The sequence below is a fragment of the Triturus cristatus genome, chromosome 8, assembly GCF_964204655.1.
Source record: "Triturus cristatus chromosome 8, aTriCri1.1, whole genome shotgun sequence".
In the NCBI taxonomy this organism is placed as follows: domain Eukaryota; kingdom Metazoa; phylum Chordata; class Amphibia; order Caudata; family Salamandridae; genus Triturus; species Triturus cristatus.
This window is the reverse complement of record NC_140591.1, coordinates 366,615,764-366,630,851: the sequence shown is the minus strand read 5'-3', so window position 1 is coordinate 366,630,851 and position 15,088 is coordinate 366,615,764. Positions and strand designations below refer to the sequence as shown.

Here is a 15,088-nt window from a genome sequence, read left to right as displayed (position 1 = left end):
TTGGCCTCGTTTAGATGCAGATTGGTTTTGTATTCAGCGTGAATAGAGTAATAGTGTGAATTTTAGTGTGATGGGCCCTAGCGTATGATGAGTATATGTGCGTGTGACTGTAGATTTACTCTGTTCGTGGAAGTAGGGAGAATTTATATGCGCCGATCTGCAGCAGCTTCACAGTGTTAGTGACGGGGAATGGGTCCTCGGTGCGTGGTGCAATGGCGGTGAATATAGCACCCTCTAGTGGTATGGGATCCGACAGCCAATGTTCGGTAGCTACTTGGGGCATGTACTTGGGAGGATGAAACCAGAAGTGAGCGTAATGAGCTTTTGCACATGTATAATAGAGTTAAAAATTAGGTATATCGAACCCCCCTTGCGAATAGTGCCTAGTGAGAACGTCCCATTGTATTCTAGGTTGTTTGCCACCCCAGGTAAGTCGTATCAGCTCTGTACGAACCATAGAAAAAAAATGTCTGCCCAGATCATATTGTATGTTCATAAATAAGTAAAGAAGTTTAGGGAGGAGAACCATATTTATCAGGGATATGCGTTCTGCAGAGGAGAGTGGCAGGGCTATCCATCGTGTGACTTTGTCTCTTATCCCATTCAGGGTGCGAGCATAATTAAGCCGCATCAATTCATCACGGTTTGCAGTGACATCTATACCTAGATACTTTTCTTCATCAGTACACCACTCGATGGGAATGTCAGGGGCGAATTCCGTGACTGATGAAGTAAGAGGGAAAATTTGGGATTTGGACCAGTTTAAATGGATACCGGAAAGCCCTCCAAAATGCACAAATTCGCGGAGCAACGGGTTAAGATTAAATTGCGGCTCTCTAACGTAGAGCGTAATGTCGTCCGCGTATAGGGAGATTAGAATATGTCGGAGTGGGTATCCGAGGGCTTTATCCTGACGGTATTGTCGTATCCTAGCTGCAAGTGGTTTGACCGCGTGGGCAAACAGAAGAGGAGAAAGCGGGCACCCTTGATTGGTGCCCCAAGTGATGGGGAGGGAGGGAGATGAATGGCCGTTGATGAGGACCTTAGCTTCAGGCTTTGTGTATAATAGGCGAATCCATGAGAGGAATCCCTTAGGCATGCCCATGTTTTGAAGAATTACGAACAGGTAATCCCACTCTACGGAGTCGAATCCTTCGTGGCATCGAGGAAAACTACAGCTAAAGGCAATTTTGGATCCACGATCGCAGAATGGAGAAGAGCGTACGGAGATTGTGCGACGTCGCCCGGCCAGGAATAAAACCAGACTGGTCCGGGAGAACCAATTTCTCCATGAGAAGGCTAAGGCGATTGGCTATAATCTTTGCAAGGATTTTCGCATCCTTATTGATTAAGGAGAGGGGCCGGTATGAATCGCAGCAATCCGCTGGTTTACCAGGTTTCAGGAGAGAGGAGATCAGAGCCAGTCTCATGTACAGGGGGAGACAGCCCAGCTCCTGCGCCTCATTGAAGACATGTTTGAGAATGAGGAGCAGTTGATCAATATAAGTTTTATAAAAGTCGATGGGGAGGCCGTCCGCACCAGGAGCCTTCCCGGTCTTCATTTGCATTATTGCCTCAAGTATCGCGTCATTCTCAAAGGGCGCCGCGAGAAACTCTCTTTGTGAATCACTAAGCCAGCCAAGGGTGATATCCTGCAGGTAAGAGGCAAAGTCTGGGGGGACAGTTCTGCAGGTACTGTATAAATCAGTATAGAATTCAGTAAAAGTATGGAGAATGTCTTGACTGTCTCTGTGATGCGCGCCAGCGGAGTCCCTAATCTCGAGAACATAATTAGAGAAACGAGGTGAACGGATAACTTGCGCTAGCATCTTGCCCGGCGCTCACCCTCGCTATATCTGCACGCGGTATGATATTTCCCTCGAAATCGCGTTTCTGAGTCGGCCGTTTCTCTATATTCGGTGAGCTTTTCTCTGAAGGTCGCTCTCCAGCTGTTTAAGCTCACATTCGAGCTTATGCAGAGTGCGACGAAGGTCTTGCAGTACCCCAAAACTTTTGGCCATGCAGGTGCCCCGAATGGTAACCTTAAAGGCCTCGCAAACGGTGCCTATTGATGTGACAGAGCCAATGTTGGTTTGAAAAAAGCTAGTAATTTCCGTTCCGATCTCAGCCCTGAAGACGGTATCAAGCAGCGCCTCAGGCATTAGTCTCCAGTGTCTAGGAGAAGAGATCGAGTTTGGAGGGGCTATTGTTATAAGCACCGGGGAATGATATGAGTAAGTTCGAGCGAGATGAGTTGCCTGTGTGATCTACGGGACCGCCCCACGGGAGACAACCCAGCAATCCAGGCCAGCCCAGGAAGCGTGTGATGCAGTGTAGTGAGTTCCTTTCCTTCCCTCCGATTGCACTTGTCGCCATGTGTCTGTGAGCCCATGAGCTGTGAATATACCCGTTAGAATCTCTTGTGTTTTTGTGTAATGTAGGGATGATGGATTGGATCTGTCTGTTGCTGGATTAAAGGTGGTATTAAAGTTTCCCCCCAGAGGATGTGAGTGGAGCCTATTTGGAGTATGCGTAAAAATCAGGATCATCAGTGTTAGGCCCGTAACAACACACTATTGTGACGGACTGGGTACCTAATGTGCCACATATCATACAACTTCGTCCAAGAGAATCCTGATGTGCGCCCCCCAAAATAAAGGGAATATTTCGTTTTACAAGGATCACAACACCTCTGGAATAAGAGGAGAATGCTCAAACTGTAGCCCAATTACTGGCAAATGTGGGCGTACGAGCTGGGTCCAAGTGAGTCTCTTGCAACACCGCAACATGGACATGATGTCTGTCTAAATATGTAAGGACCTGTCTGCATTTCCGGGGATCGCGTAGACCCCGCATGTTCCAAGTGATTAGATTAAGTTGTAGGGCCTCAGTGTGGGATGGCATGATATTAAATCTGGGAGAAGTACAGAATACTCTGCAAAAGTGAGGAGAAAGTGAAGCCTGCGTTTGTCTGTGGAAAAGAAAAACCATAAACAACAATGGGAGTAAGCCCTCCCACCACCCCCACCCACAACAGCACCCCAATCATGCCGGCATCATTATCCTTACCCAAACCCAAAAAACAATTGCAACAGTGCAATAGAGAATGAGTCATATATCGAAATTTAGGGGGAACACTCATGTGGGGAACTCTAGTGTACAACGATAACCTCTCCTTTTAGAGGTGTAAAGTCCATCCCCCGAAGGTAAGGGGAGACGGAGTAATATAAGGGGGCAGGAGTTGCTTGGCATATTCGAGTCATAGGTTAAAAAACCCGCCTAAGGTGAGGCATTAGAGGAAAAAAAAATTGTACCATAAAAGAATAAACGGGACAAGAAAAGGGCCATGTTCGCCAGAGATAATGAAGAATAATAGACATGAGTTCATGGCACTTATCTGTAGATGAGAAGCAGTTCGTCAGGAGCTAATCGACTATGATGTGAGAAGATGAAGCATCGAACAGCGAAACATAGTGGTGAAATACGCCTGCCAATGAAAGGTCCAGGTCCCATCTGGATGTGGCAGTTCCGATGCAACAAGGAGACCACCTGTGCCGTTGGTACTCCAAGGCGGAGTCACAGAGGTCAAGTGATATGGATTGGAGTTCTTCAGTCAGCGTTCAGCGATGGGGATTGGAAGAGGCGTTCAGGGGAGCTCCTGGAGGGAGAATTCTTCCTGATATTACGAATGAAATCCTCTACTTGCTGACCATTGATGAAGAAGTGTTGTTTATCGTGGTATATTACTTGCAGACGGGCAGGGTATAGTAGGGCGTATTCGATCTGTAGTTTTCGAAGCTTCTGTTTAGCAGGCAAGAACTTGCGGCGTGCCTCCAGAACCGCGAAGTCGGGATATATGGAGAAGTTGGCGCCGTCGAATTGTAGATTTTTGTGGTCTCTGGCCAACTTCCGCGCAACGTCGCAGTCGCTGTAATTGAGTAGTCAAGCAACTATCGGGCGCGGGGTCGCACCCGGGGCTGGGCAAGGGCCCAGGGAGCGGTGAGCGGTGAGCTTGTTCCACAATTAGATGGGTGGAGAAGGCATCAGCGCCAAAAGTGGTGCGTAATAGGCGCTCAATAAAGTCTTCCATTCGACCGGTGTTTGCGATTTCGGGAATTCCAGTGACGCAAATATTATTGCGCTGACTTCGTGCCTCCAAATTTTCATTTTTTGCCGCAATTATCTTGAGGAGTTTATCCATCTGAGCCACCTGTTGTGTCACTTGGGAAGTGGCATCTTCAGGGTTGGAGATCCGTCTTTCAGCCTCTTTAAGTTGTTCGCCATGCTTCTCCACTTTCAACACTATGTAGTCCATACAGGTATTCATGGAGTCCATTTTATTTGCGAGATCTGTAAGGCTATGTTGCATAGCCAGGAGGAGAGTTTTCACTTCATCCGCTTGGGTTGGTGGAGGAGTGGATGTCGGTGCATCCGCCGGTAGTTCGGATTCATCAGCATTAGAGCGGGTGAAGGCTCTCTTCGTTTCAAAAGGGAGTTTGGACTGCCGTCCATCAGGTTTCCCCATGTTGGAAGGTGGAAGGTGCACTTGGAACGAAAATACACCAATAAGTGGAGACTAGAGATATTTCCCATGTCGACGTCGTCGTCAGGGTAAATGCACCCGGTCAGAACTTCACTGCACTATACCTGTGGAAGGAGCTGGAGCTCACGGATGGAGATTAGCTGCATGCAGTAGACGGAGAGTGCTTGTGGGCTCCACGCCACAGGGCTGATCTAGTAGTGAGGAATGGAATTTCGCCAACAGCGAACCCTCCAAGAGTGTCAAAGTTGCCAGGAGAGACTGAGTGAGTGAGGAGCCGACCGGTTGTGAAATTCAATAGGTGAACCAATTTCAGGTGGCTGGGCTGATGCCTCAGGTTCTGTTACCACTGAGGGAAGACGTGCAAGTAGGCAATGGTACCTCCACCAGGGTCTAGAAGGCTATTCGCTTGATCCTATACACAGCGGGTGACGGCAAGGCCACTGAAAGTGAGGATGTGGTGGAATATGTGGCACCGCAACCAGTTCCAGTTGTTGCAGGGGCATTGGCGTCAGCAGGATTGCCAGTGAGTGTTGCCCTAAAAAGGCGATTAGCCGCAGAAATGCGCCGTGCAGGAGTATCGCATCCAGACTCTCCGCGTGTGAAAATTGGTTCAGGCAGGGTGAGACGGCTCGTGTTTGAGCAGATTGAGCAATATTGAGCAGATTATGGCCCAGCCACTGCCCGTCGTTAGATGGTTAAAACCTCTGTATGCCTCACGGAAGGGGAATTGACCTCCGGCACACCAGGCAAGCCGTGGGACGTTGTCACGAGTAGGAGCAACAGCAACGCGGAATCCTAAGCTCCTTCCCGCCCGGGCAAACTGTTAGCCGGACCCTTCACCTCCGCCAACCAAACAGCAGGGATCTCACGCGTCGGCTCATGCACTGAAATACAGCTGCTCGTCCAAGATTAAGCGCTGCAGGATGGTAGGGACGAAGGATAAAACAGTGACAACCGCCGCAATAAGAGAGTATACTGACCCGGTATTGCAACGGCAACAGGGATAGCGATAATCAGCAGGCGGTCCTCCGGGTCACTCCGCGTCTTGTAAGGGGAATGCACGCTTACAGCCTCACCGTGCTAGACAGGCAGTCTGAGCGCCGATGCCGCCAGGGTTGGGGTCAGATTTGTCCACCTCTCGACGTAGAATGCGGGCGATTACCGTGTGCAGCACGGAGGACGAGACCGCAATATGTTGTAGCAATGTGGCGGGTATACGAAGGGCAGCGCTACTGGTATGTGTCTTGTGACGTGTTGCGGCCTAGTCACCACGTGGAGTCCCCGGCCCTCGTCTGAAAGTTCAAGCCGCCATCAGGTCACCGCTGGGCGCTGACCTTCCGCTTGGCAGAATGTTACCTCGCCTCGCCACTCCTAACGGGGGACTTGGGAGCCAGCTCCAGCACTGGAATGTAGCATCGGTTGTCAGGAGTCACAGCAGGTATTTTGGCATATACGGCGTGCAGTTAACCTAGGATAAATGTTGAATATTGCAGCCAAGCATCCGGAGCCTCACAGGCGTGCAGCCATCTTTGTCGTGCACCACCTAGCGCCTCCCCCCCCCCCCCCCCCCCCCCCCCCCTAGATAGGCCACATTTGGAAGAAACAAGATGCCTGACCCAGTTGGGGGGGTGGAGCCATGAGGCAAGCGGGAGCTACTGGGACACAGCTGTGGGGGCTGAGATCATTTGCCTCTGGTGTCCCTGGATCCGTCCTTCCATAGGACTGGAAACTGGGCCAATTACACCCCATCAGCAATATAGATGGTGAGCATTCCCAGGTGTCCCGGGGAGGTATCTGGAGTTGCAACAAGCTCAGAACTCCATAATCACACAGCAGAGCCATAACTAATTATTCACCTCAGTGCCTTTTGTAAAAAGAAAGTACTTTAATGCACTTAAAAACAAAATATTATACATTGTAAGTGTGACAGTAGTCTGGCTCAGATCCAGAGCTGTTGCTGGGTTCTCGAATGCTGGTCTGGCTGTCAACAGCCTTCAGTATTGCAGCCATCTGTGATGGTCATAGACCCTCTTCCCAGCACTAGGGTGAGTCAGGCAAAGATCCCGGTGGCTCCCCTCTCTGACACCACTTTCTACAATACATGATGACTTCAGGCACAATGTTCATTCTCTTGTGGCACAGTCTGCTTTGAGCACACTCCAGGGTCATAGCACTGTCTCATGATTCGGGCAGACTTCAGGACACACCTCTGGTTCACAACGGCGGCATCCCCTTTGGACACACTTCATAACTTCAGCCACTGTAGGCAGGAGAGGTGACACCTGAATCAAGGAGTACACTGGTTGCTCTCCTTCGAGTCTCTCTAGGTAGATGGACTCATGCTTCAGGGTCAGCTGGTCTACTGCTCTGGGTAGTTGGCACTGACTTTATGATTGTCACATTATTTCCCCTTCTCTTCAAGCAAGTCAGCTCCAGGCGCTTCAGGACAGGGGCACCGCTCTTCCTTCCAAGTCAGACTTTAGGTAATGTCACCTCACCTCTGGGAAGCTGGCTATCAGAAAAACATCTGCTCTGGATGCACAGCAGTCCTCTAGGTACTTAGTTTGGAATCCCCTTGTTTGGTATCCGAGAACTTGGTAATGGAACAACCAGTGGATCAAAATCTTTCACAATTATACAGATAGAGCATACATGGCATGTGTATTCTCTTGCTGCCCTTTTAGAACCGGTTTGGATCCGTTCTCTTTTGAAGTGGCCTTTCCAGGTTGTGTTCCAGAGTCAGCCTTTGTGTTGATTGATGCCCCTCCCAGCAGCGTCATCTCCATTTTGGAGTACCCGCAAAAACTGCACAAAGAGGTGTGACAATTCTGCACCTGTCTATCAACAGTTATACAACACAGTGAAAAGGAAGGGAGGTGAAGGATTGGCCTCCTCTAAAGGAGGCTTAACACCCTGAACAACAGAGACTGCAGAGCCACCTGTGCTCCCACTGTCGTGTGGAAGAGGTGTGGTGCAGCGGCCAGGGTGCCTGACTCTGGACTACAGGGTTAACGGTTCGATCTTCGGCTCCGGCGGCAGGTTAGCCCAGCACCATATGACTCTGGGCAATAGCTTGCTTAATCTTCCCTAAGGCCCCCAGAGCCAGGACACCTCTCCAGAGGTAGCTGTGCGCTCTACAAATGCTGGTATTTCATATTTCATTATTATCCTACCAAAATGGCTGAGCATAGGCTGACTAACCAGCCGCTTCTTGGAGGAAAAGGGCCTAATTGAATTTCTAATGTGAGCCCCGTCTCCTCTTTCACTACTCAGGTGTCTTGGTCTCCTCCCTCCAGTTTTCTGAATGCCAGCAATACAGTTCTGCTGTTAGGTAAATCAACCTCTCCTTCATCTTGTGCATATGAACAGGTTCACACATACAAACTATGTATGCACGATGGGGGCCACAAAAATACACTGTAATGTGAGCTTGATGATCCAGTTTAGCATGCAGCAGTGGAACTTTACACAAGTGGGCCAGTAGACCTCCACGCCTGTGACACAGATAAAAAGGTCTGGTCACAACTACTGATCTACAAAACATACCCTACAGGGGCGTAGCACAGGCCCCCGCAGCCCCCACGGTGCGGGGGGCCCAACCTCCAGGAGCCCTCTAAGCACCGCACTTCGGCCGTAGAGCTCCAGATTGAGTCTGGAGGGGGCCCCTCCATGCACCCTGCAGGGGGGCCACCTCAGGTTTCGTTACGCCACTGATACCCTACATGTTAAATCTCAGACAGACAATAATCCACTGTTTAACAAATGAGGGCACACTTTACATGTCCCTTCAGGTCCAGTGCCTTATTCATGTGAAAGGACAGGCGTAGGCCTTCACATACACATTAATAAGAAGCCGTGGCCAAAATCAGATAATCGAAGTTGGGCACTCAGGGCAGGGTAAAAACTATACACCGTGCAGGGAACATTCCTGTTTCAACACTTCAGAAAGTGACATTTGAAATGTTTGGGTTTCGAGTAAGCATGGAATCTATCTGGATGCAGAGATTGCAAACTACCTTAGACAGGACAGATGAGGAGCCCATCATGAAGGCCCAAAAGGTAATGTCCTTCTCAACAGGAGGGATGAAGTGAAACCGATCTTGGTGTTGGCAGGGCTTAACTTAAAAAAGTTTGTTTCCATCTACCAACCATCAAAGGAAAGACATTGTGACAAGTTCTCGTGTGCTTGAAGGTTTAAAGCTGCTGACTGTATTGCAAAGAATCTGAAGATAAGCTTTATATTATCATCAAATGTATAGAATGAAACTACTGGTGTGGAAGCGTTTTTCTTTAATTTAATCCAGTTTGACCCGTGATTTACAATGGGGGTCTCCAGCTCCGCACTAAACTCTTCTCCTCTGCAATGGATCTTTGCCACCGTTTTAGAATGGAGCATCAATCAAAGACATCACAATAAGTATCTTCTTCTTAGTCATTTAGTTCAGTCAATAATAAGAGTTTTGGATCCATTCGAAAATCTTTATTTATCGATAAGAGTTTAGTATTTTGTTTTTGTCTTTTTACTCAACTTTATTTAATCAGATACATCCATTTACAGAAATATCAAGAAGTCATGGTTAGAGTCAATCAAAAGAATTACAGCATGGTCCCTAAAGAAAATTAATCCCTATTCTACTCTAAGCGGATCCTAACCTATCAGAACCCATAAAGAGTCCTTCTGGAAAAGAGCAAGATTTATAGGACCACTGTAATAGAATTTAATTTGAACTCCCCATAGAGAGTAATTACAGAAACTTGCCTGAGTCTCTTTTATCAATTCAGCATCAGTATACAGTCACAGTAGTAACTGTCCAAAATTAAGCTAGGAACATAGCCACAGCAGGAGCCATAGCCATGAAAGAAATAGACATCTACAAAATAGTAGGCGATAGAAATCACCGTCAGCAGTAGAAAAAAGGCAAAAAAGTCAAAGGGAAAAATACAATGGTTGCAGCAAAATGGCCTGGACCGGAGTGCCTTAATTCTAACTAGGCAAACACAAGGAGTGAAGGACGGAGCGCTGAAACTTTTCAGACACTCACCCCCAGTCACAGATCTGGGTTGAATCCATCATCATTCTTTAACTCACTTCGCCACCTTAGTTCAGACCCAGTTGTATGCAAATCAATCTTCCCCCTGTGCCTCATGGGAACAGTCCAGCCCGAACTGTCAAGCCAGGTCTTCCCTGAACCGGAAACAAGCATCCTGGGACCGGTTTCTGTGTAACACCATTCATCAGCCAGGTTAGCTTGAATCCAGTGGCAAAGTGAGCAAGGGACCCACGTCTGGGCATACCCTGCCAACTTAGGGCAAGCAAAGCAAACACAAGGAGATGATGGACGGAGCGCTGAAACTTTTCAGACACTCACCCCCAGTCACAGATCTGGGTTGAATACATCATCATTCTTTAGCTCACTTCGCCACCTCAGTTCAGACCCAGCTATATGCAAATCAGTCTTGACCCTGTGCCTCATGGGAACAGTCCAGCCTGAACTGCCAAGCCAGGTCTTCCCTGAACCGGAAACCAGCATCCTGGGACCGGTTTCTGGGTAACACGCTTCATCAGCCAGGCTAGCTTGAATCCAGTAGCAAAGTGAGCAAGGGACCCACGTGTGGGCATACCCTGCCAACTTAGGGCTAACAAAGCAAACACAAGGAGATGATGGACAGATCACCGAAACTTTTCAGACACTCACCTCCAGTCACAGATCTGGGTTGAATCCATCATCATAGTTTAGCTCAATTCGTCACCTCAATTCAGACCCAGCTATATGCAAATCCGTCTTGACCCTGTGCCTCATGGGAACAGTTCAGACCGAACTGGCAAGCCAGGTCTTCCCTGAACCAGAAACAAGCATCCTGGGACCTGTTTCTGGATAACACCCTTCATCAGGTAGGCTAGCTTGAATCCAGTGGCAAAGTGAGCAAGGGACCCACATCTGGGCATACCCTGCCAACCTAGGGTGAACAAAGCAAACACAAGGAGATGCTGGACAGAGCGCTGAAACTTTTCAGACACTCACCCCCAGGCACAGATCTGGGTTGAATCCATCATCATTCTTAAGCTCACTTCGCCACCACAGTTCAGACTCAGCTATATGTAAATCAGTCTTACCTTGTGCCTCATGGGAACATGGGATCGCTGAGGTGAGGTCCAATTCCAAACGCTACCTTTTCATCCCCTGCTTTGTTAAAGCAAGAATGAGGGCAGAACTTTTGAGATGGGAACCTCTAAATGCTGGAATGACCTGCTCCACCAACTACGTATGATGCACTCTGAACAGGAGCGACTAGTTCTCTGTTAGAATGGCTATGATGTTATCCACTTTAGCGCCAGTATACCTCAGTTGTGATAGCTGCACTCTTTATAAATGTCTTTTATTATTATTATTATATTAGCGCAAAAATACATGCAACAATCCAAGCTGGTGTTAGGTCATCTTAAGCCAATGAGTAAGGATCACCGAGTGTCTGCTGCACCTTTCTTCATTCCTACGGTAAACGATTGAAGTCGGAAAGGTGCTCTCCGCAAGTGTCAACTTAGTTGCTAAACATTCATGTTCGTTAGCTTTACTCTGAGTTCCCACGAGAAGCCCTCAGTCTGACTATTAGCTATTCAGTATTTGACTACATGACAATGAACTATTCTAAAGCAGAAATATTTTAGTTGCAATCTACAATATTAAGTCATGAGACTCACGTCTTTATGTAAGCATTATTGTTTTATATACTGTTCAGCATTCAGCATTGTTGATATGTAGCTGCTAAACTATCTAAATACGATGAGATCATGTAGCTTAGAGAAAGAAAGTATACTTTTTAAAGTCAGCACATTCAACAGATATGGCATGTCTAAGCAAGTCAAGTGTGAATCATTTATCAAATAATATTGCATTGTTCAGCATTTCCTAAAAGCGTTCATTTATTAAAGAAGAAAATTAGCTGAATGGCAGAGTGGAAGAGGCCTGTTCTGGCCTAGCAATGAAACTGCGAAAGAAATGAGTGCTTACTGCAGAAATCATGCTACACGCTAATTTTGCACGTTTAAGAAAGCACACTTGCCCACATTTCATTTATTCAACATTTTCGTGTTAATGTCTAGTGTAAAATATAAAATTTATTTAAGCTAAAAACCTTCTGCACTATCAAAACCCTCACCTGATGGAGTAATGCTACAAGGGCCAAATATATAAATTAAATAAGAAAGGCGAGAGAGCCTTGTGAGACTCCATAAATGAATGACCAATCTTCTGAGATGAAAGCAGGCATGGCAACTCCCTGAGTCCTTTCTGACAGGAAGGAGGAATTCAGTTTAAGAATCGTGACTAAGAAATCAAGACTTCTGAGTAAGCAAGAAAGTGTGTCTTGATCAATGGTGTTGATAGTGCTGAAAGATCAAACAGGAGAATGGGTCTGCCATCATCAACAATACTTCTCAGATCTTCAAGGGCTGATAAAGCAACCAATGCAGAACTGAATCTGGGGCCAAAGCACGCCTTGCACATCTCTTGGAGGCCATTTACAAAAGTGAAATTATTCGGCTCTTGTGTATCTAAAGATGTTGTTTTAGAAGATGTTTCACTGCTATATTCTAGGTTTGTAGAAAACCCTCCTTGAATAAGGTAGTGTCACAGATGGTCAACACCTTTTATATGCGAAAGTAGTAAAACATCTTTCGTGATATGGGCTTAACAGGGATCATGGGTAAAGCCTGAGGGGTGGTATGCTTAAATAGTGACCCTCAGCAGTTTTTCAGAGATGAGCTGCATATCCTTTAGCGTGGGAAATGTACCTTCTACTTGCCTGAATATATCATCAGGTGGAGGATTTGTTTCTGTATTGACGGTGGTACTGATGTTAGAGATTTTGTCTTGAACGAAAGAGGAAAGTTTGTCGCAAATTAACGCAGGTGATTGCTATTGAGACTGGTTAGCTTTTGTTGTCTGCAGATCGAATAGTATGTAAAACAATGCCCTCTTCTCATGTTAGGGGCCTGGCTGATCTGGTTAGAAAGTAGGCCAGTTTAACATCTTTAATTTTTCATTTGTACCTAGCCGCAGAAACTGTGTAATTTAATCTGCTTTGGAGATCATAATTATATCTCCATTTTAGAAGAAGGGTTTCCACAAGCGCTGCAGAAAATGTTGGGGACAAAAAAGCAAGCTGAGAATCTGCATCACTGTCTGCCTCTAAAGCTGGGTCTGTCACATCAAGTCTGTACAGCTTCCAATTAAAAGATGACAGTAAGATGACTGGGTCTTATTTTGGAATTCTTTGGAAGGTGAACAAGAAGGGAATTCCCTAATGATCTGTCTATAGAAATTGGATTGGTTGATCCACTTTGATGATTAGTGTATGCTAGACATTGCATACAGCTGATGTCCGGCTTTAAGTGTGTTGATGCCCTGTTTTTTTAGATGTAAGTTAATCACTTTCTGATCTTTATCAAATGAAGGGTGGTTCCCTTTGTGGCCTCCAACCATAGGTTAAGGATCGCAAGAATTGTTAAGGGATTGTTTGGTACAGGGCCGTACTGGGAAACCAAAGCAACACAGGCAAATTTTGTCAGTCCAGTGACCATACGGTGCCTAGCGAGTGCAGTGAGAGAGCTTGACAACTGCCAAAGGGGTTGGGGTAGGGGGAGTTCTCCCTGTAAGAAAATGTCGGGGAAAAATGGCGGAAATTTTTCATTCTATATTCAATTGTATTTTGCTTTAAAAGCATAGTAAATGATGACCTTGCCGTGCACCAAAACACTCAGTCACTTAAACAATTATAATTAGGCATTCTTTTTGTGTGTGTGGATTATAACTCCAATTAGAAAATCTGCATATAAAACGTCAAAGTGCAGTTAAGACTCTCTTTCAATGAGTCACACTATCATTGTGCAAAAAAAGGCACCGAAGGCATGTCGAAAAGCAATTTCTGTATTGATGTATTAACAAGAAATACAATGTTTGATAATCATGCCATCCCCTAATCACACCACAATTTGTATTGCCGTGATTTACAAAGCATATAGTCCTCAATTACCGAATCATTAGGTGATTAATACAGAAAGACCGGAAAAGGCAATTTAGTCACTCACCCTGGCCATTTATTACACCCTGAGTCTCTGAGGTCTGACCTGGAGGACAAGGTCACCTCATGGCACTTTGCGGGCATGGGGCTTCTTGCTGAAGGAGAGCCAGGGCCGGCTTTAACACTGATGACTGACAGTGCGACAATCCTTGTTGGGGCCCTTCAATGAATCCCTCACCATAACCCTCCAACAGTGGCCCTCATCTCTCTCTAGCGCCTCTCTGACATGTATTTAATTTACTTTATAGTGCCTCTCATACAGGGGCAGTTTACATCACACACACATATACATACAGAGACAATGAATCCTAGGTGTGTTAATCAGTGTTTAGAAAATGTTACATACGACAATGGGGAACTATAAGGTGTAGGAGTCACGTGTCATTTATGCTACTAGGTATTTTTTAAGAGTGCTTGTACTGGAGAAGCAAAAACTCAGGATTTAAAACATAACACAGTGGCTGGGGTTGGTTTTACTAATAAGAATTTATTTCTACTCAAACAGACCCTTTTTAGCAACAGATGGATAATGACTGGCAAAAAACATGACTTTCTAACCTGTATGAACCAGTTTGCATGCAGCTCTTTGATAGCAGTTCAGAGCTCACTGTGCTATACTACGACTGTAACTTATGAACTGCAAGTAACAAAAGGATCTCTGTGACAAAATCAGTAACCCCCTGACCTATGCACATAAAATGCAGTTCTGTGATCTGCATGGTACACATTCTGTGCAACAGCCACATTAAACCTCTGTGCTACTTTAGTTGAATCTAAACTGTCACTAGAAGAAACTGATCTCTTTCTAACATAAACGTTAATCACCACAGAAAAATTAAAACTTTTATCTCCTGGGAAAATGCCCGATATCCGGTCAGGCCAGTCCAGCCTTGGTTACGCATCACAATATGAGCAAGTTCATTTATAAAAGATGTAATTTCATACAACAGGCTTTGAAAAGCTAGTACAAAGTTAGAGATGGTTGTCTGCAATTGAATGCAACATACAAGTGATTCAAAATTTTGATGGGAGTGTTATTTCCAAATATGAAACTACATAAAGGATTACATTTTCTGGAACTGCTTTGGACAAGGGGTCTCCAAATCTTCATGTCATTTGTCATAAGAGCTACTTTTGGTCAATGAAACTCGAGATAATAGTGCTGTAATAGTGACTACAAAAGATAAGATTACATTAGTGGCCACCATATGCAAGATTCAGTGATCACCTCAGTTCATCAGGCATGGTTGCCAGCAGAAATGTATAAAAACCTTTGTCAACATGGAATACCTCTACATGGATAATACATAACAGCCATAGCTACAGTGTCTCTGGCACTAAGGTAATAACACTTGTAAAATGTTCTCCCAATGCTATGTGATTTATTACCCAAATTTCAGCCTTAAATATATTTTGAAAACTCAGCAATTTTTCTCCAAACATCAGCTAATGATTTCTGAAAAT

At 45.9% G+C, this 15,088-nt stretch overlaps 1 protein-coding gene across 1 annotated transcript in view; it reads left to right on the top strand.

The window, feature by feature from the left end:
• Window positions 1–15,088, top strand: part of DCLK1 (doublecortin like kinase 1) — a 1,175,807-nt gene that overhangs the window by 12,696 nt on the left and 1,148,023 nt on the right. The window lies entirely within an intron of this gene.